The following is a 5,429-nucleotide window of genomic DNA, read 5'->3' as shown; positions in this document are numbered from 1 at the left end:
TTTTATTGCATCGATGATCCATTCTTCATTAAGTAATGAGTTATTTAGTTTCCAGCTGTTTGCATGTTTTTTGTCTTTACTTTTGTTGTTGAGTTCTACTTTTACTGCATTGTGGTCAGATAGTATGCACGGTATTATTTCTATTTTCTTATATTTGCTGAGGCTTGCTTTGTGCCCTAGGATATGATCTATTTTGGAGAAGGCTCCATGGGCTGCTGAGAAGAATGTATATTGTGTAGAGGTTGGATGAAATGTTCTGTAGACATCTACTAGGTCCATTTGATCTAATGCATATTTTAGATCTTGGATTTCTTTATTGAGTTTTTGTTTGGATGACCTATCTATTGATGATAATGGAGTGTTAAAGTCTCCCACAACCACTGTGTTGGCGTTTATATATGCTTTTAGGTCTTTCAGGGTATGTTTGATGAAATTGGGTGTGTTGACATTGGGTGCATACAGATTGATGATTATTATTTCCTTTTGGTCTATTTCCCCTTTTATTAGTATGGAATGTCCTTCTTTTATCTTGTTTGATCAATGTAGGTTTGAAGTCTACTTTGTCAGAGATAAGTATTGCTACTCCTGCCTGTTTTCGGGGGCCATTGGCTTGGTAAATCTTCTTCCAGCCTTTCATCCTAAGCATATGCTTATTTCTGTTGGTGAGATGAGTCTCCTGTAAGCAACAAATTGTTGGATCTTCTTTTTAAATCCATTTTGTCAAACGGTGTCTTTTGATGGGTGAATTAAGTCCATTAACATTAAGTGTTAGTACTGATAGGTATGTGGTGATTCCTGCCATTTAGTTATCTTAGTTGTTTGAAGGTTTGATTGTGTGTACCTAACTTGAGGTTACTCTCTACTGTCTTGCTTTTTCTTATCCTGTGGTTTGGTGCTGCCTGCCTTTTCATGGTTAAGTTGGGTGTCACTTTCTGTGTGCAGGATCCCTTGCAGAATCTTTTGTAATGGTGGCTTTGTGGTCACATATTGTTTTAGTTTCTGCTTATCATGGAAGACTTTTATTGCTCCATCTATTTTGAATGATAGCTTTGCTGGGTAGAGTATCCTGGGGTTGAAGTTATTTTCATTCAGTGCCCGGAAGATCTCACCCCACGCTCTTCTTGCTTTTAATGTTTCTGTTGAGAAGTCTGCTGTGATTTTGATGGGTTTACCTTTGTATGTTACTTGTTTTTTCTCTCTTGCAGCCTTCAATATTCTTTCCTTAGTTTCTGAACTTGTTGTTTTAATGATGATATGTCGTGGAGTAGTTCTATTTTGATCTGGTCTGTTTGGTGTCCTGGAGGCCTCTTGCATTTGTATGGGAATATCTTTCTCTAGATTTGGGAAATTTTCCGTTATTATTTTGTTGAATATATTACGCATTCCCTCCTTCGCTTGCACTTCTTCTCCTTCTTCGATGCCCATGATTCTCAAGTTTGGTCTTTTGATGGAGTCGGTGAGTTCTTGCATTTTCTTTTCACAGGTCTTGAGTTGTTTCATTAATAGTTCTTCGGTTTTTCCTTTAATTACCATTTCATCTTCAAGTTCTGAGATTCTGTCTTCTGTTTGTTCTATTCTGCTGGATTGGCCTTCCGCTTTGTTTTGCAGTTCTGTTTTGTTCTTTTTTCTGAGGTTTTCCATATCCTGGCAGTTTTCTTCTTTAATGTTGTCTATTTTTGTCCTGAGTTCATTTATCCGTTTATTCATTGTGTTCTCTCTTTCACTTTGGTGTTTATACAGTGCTTCTATGGTTTCCTTTATTTCTTCTTTTGCTTTTTCAAATTCTCTATTTTTATTGTCTTGGAATTTCTTGAGTGTCTCCTGTGCATTTTGGTTGACTGTATCCAGTATCATCTCTATAAAATTCTCATTGAGTACTTGTAGTTTGTCTTCTTTTAAATTATTCTTGTGGGCTTCATTGGGTCCTTTGGCATAGTTTATCTTCATTTTGTTGGAGTCTGGCTCTGAGTTTCTGTTCTCTTCATTCCCCTCTGGTTCCTGTACTAATTTTTTGCTGTGGGGAAACTGGTTTCCCTGTTTTTTCTGTCTTCCCATCATTGTCGTTGGTGTTGTTACTGTCCCTGTACTGTGTGCAATTAAGCATTTTCTAGCTTGTAATAATAAAATGGTAATATTTAGAATGGAAGGGTGAGCTGAGATGGAAAGCAAGAAGTAAGAAAAGGGGAAAACAAATATACAGACAAGAGGGAGAAAGCAGAACAAGGTATCAGAAAAGAGAGTTTCAAAGGTATAAACAGGGAGTGTTAGTGTACTAATCGACAGTAAGCTGAACAGACATTAAAGAGACAGAGAGAGGATTGAAAATCAAAGATAAAAAAATAAAAAATAAGTAAATGAAAGAAATATCTATATATAAAAATGAATTAAAATAAAATGGAAAATAGAAAATTAAAAAAAAAAAAACCAAAAATCTTCCAAGTTTATATGCAATGCAGTTTCAGTCTTAATAATTTGGGTGTCCGTCTCAATCTCCAGTCCTGGAGTTGGTGCCTCAGATGTTGTTCTGTAGTTGTCTCATCAAAGGGGATGCATAAAGTAGAACAAAACTACACACTCACACACACACACACACACACACACACACACACAAAAAGCCCCACCAAGTGTCCCAAGTTCAAATGCAATACAGTTTCAGTAAGTTTTTCGGCTTGCAGGTGTAATTCGGTTGTTCTCTCATCAAAGGTAGGGAGAAAAAGAAAAAAAAGCGTCTGGAGACAGTTCTGAGAGTGGTATCTGCAACTGTGGTTTGCCTGCCTGCTGCTCTCAGCCTGTAGCTGGTGGCGTTATTTATGCAGATCTCTGGGGTGGGCTTAGCACTCACCTGGTCCCACAGGCTTTGTTTGTTCAGAGTTCTCCTGTGCGGGAGCCTCTGCTACAGGCTTTCCCCTTTCCAAGCACTGGAAAAGGTGACCCTGCCCCACATTGTCAGGCCTGCGTGTTTATTTACAGTTCATGTGGGAGGTGGGTCTTCCCCCCTCTCCTGTGGAGTTTTCCTCCCACTGCCACTTTCAGAAGCTTTCCTGCTCCTGCTTACTGGGCGGTGCTGCTGCTCCTGCCAGCCGCCATGTTTATTTACAGTTCACATGGGAAGTGGGTCTTCTCTCCTCTCCTGTGGAGTTTTCCTCCCTCCTCCACTCTCACAAGCTTCCCCGCTCCTGGTTGCTGGGTGCGCGCCCCGCTCCAGCCAGAGGCTCTCTGGCCCGCCCAGCTTGTTTATTTACACTCCCAGGAAGGCTTCCCTTCCCCCAATCTTCAGCGCTCAGGGCGCCCCATCCTCTTTCCAGCGTGTCTTAACTGTTCTTATTGCTTATTACTCAGTTTCTCTTTTTTTCCCAGGTGGAGGTCAGTCTGTCCAGGGGGCTATGCTGCTCTGGCCCAGTCTTGTCTGTGGGGCTACCACAGTACCGCAAAGCTCACCTGGTCCACGTCTTCCCAAGCCATATGGGCGCTGGCCACTGGCGGCCCCAGGGGCCCTCCTCGTTTCTCTGTTTAACGTGAAGTGGAGATTTTCTGCACCAGCTGAAGATGTGGAGGGGTCAAAGTTATGCCTTTTCTCAGTGATTATGCCTGCAAAGTGTGTCTCCAGCATCTCTCCAAGATTTCACTATAGGAGGGTCGCTTTCTGCTTCCTACTCTAGCCGCCATCTTGGAATCCCCTCTAGACACAGGTTTAACTGCTCTTGACATTTGCTGATTAAGAGGTTTATGGAACCTCAAAGTTCATGATGCTCATTTCCTAGGAACTAGTTCAATATCCACTTATTGGTTTATAGCTACAACTGGTTGTTTTCTTACTGGTTTTGACCTTCTGGTTGAGGAAGCTACCAAGAAGTTAAAAACAGGATATAACTGATTCATGCAGTAGATTCCCACAGCCATGGGAGTGAGAAAGAGACTTGGCATATTTTCCCATGCAAGGGAACATTTATTTTTGCAATGTTATTTAATAACATTTTTGCCATTACTTAATCATTGTTTCATCACTACTTAAATATATGATCTACAAGAACATGCAGAAAAAAATATGCAAAGAAGAAAAATCCACAATTCTGTGACAATCAACTATTAAATGTTTCTTGTACATTCTTTCCTAGGCTCTATCTCTGGATACACATGTGTGTGAGTGTGCATGAATATACAATATACTTACAAAATTGGGGTTATACATCCATTCTTAGATTTTGTTTCTTTTGGATTTCCTTTGCTGTACTGGGGGTTGAACTCAGGCTTCACACTTGCTAGACAGATGCTCTACCACTTGAGCCATTCTGCCAGCTACATCCATTCTAATAAGTAAACTAGGAGGCAAGGAGAATAGAGCTCACTGAAGAGCTATAATTGTCTTGGGAGTTATCTTGATGAGGCACAGAAGGTACCTGATTAGGGAAAAGGACAAAGAGGGATTCCCTCCATCTGTAAAGTTAGATTTCTTAGAAAGGAAAGAGTCACCCCAAATAGGCAAAATGTTAACATTATAGAATGTGGGTAGTAGGTAAATGATGTTTGCTATAGCTTTCTCTGTATTTTTCTGTAGATTTAAAATATTTTATAACTTTCAAAAGAATGAAAAGCTGGAATTTCTGTTATGATTTAGCATGTGCTATGTTTGTGATAGTTTTTTCATCTCTGGGGTAGGGGATTTCTGCTGAAGTCCCCTTTCTGAGAGAGTCAGAAAAAAAGCTTCTGCTTTTTCCTGAGTTGTTCTTCACAAAGAACAGAAAACATCCAATCAAACCATTCCTTATCAATAAGAATCAATATAAAGGAGGAAGATGGAGATATATCATAAGCACTTTTGGAAATGTCACAATGTACCCACAGTACAACATTAATATGTTAATAAAAATGAAAGAATCAATAATACTGTCCTGGAAAGAAAGGAGCAATCACTTTGAAAACCTTTTTTCCTTCCTCAGTAGCATAAAGTTTTGCTTTCCTCTGGATCCCCAGTGCCTCATAGAGTGGCTAGTGTCACAGCCAGAGGACAATACCACCTTGTTGTAGGCTGGTGGTGAAGGTCCTTGCCTTCACTAGCCAAAGAATTGGCCAGTGAGGCAGCAAACTGACTCACAAGACAACAAAGACAGCACACAAGTAGGATTTATTAGAGAGGAAGGAAAAGCTGCCCTTAGGAATGGACAAGAAGCCTGGAAAGTCAGTAGCTCTCTGTCATTCACAGAAGGCTTTTTTTAATTTGGTCCTTTCTGATGGGGAGGGGAGTTAGGAGTCAGGGATGGCGTGGCCTTTTGATATATCTTTGTAGAAACACACTCTGTTGGGGAGGGAAGCTGCAGGAGTCAGGAGTGGAGTGGTGTCTTAACATATCTCTGCAGGAACATATGCACAGTTTTGTGAAAGCCTCCTGCTTATCAGCCTTGTGGCATTTTGAGGCATCCCCAGGGGTCCAT

Source organism: Castor canadensis, chromosome 14, assembly GCF_047511655.1.
Source record: "Castor canadensis chromosome 14, mCasCan1.hap1v2, whole genome shotgun sequence".
NCBI classification, from domain to species: domain Eukaryota; kingdom Metazoa; phylum Chordata; class Mammalia; order Rodentia; family Castoridae; genus Castor; species Castor canadensis.
Note: the sequence above shows the minus strand (reverse complement) of the source record.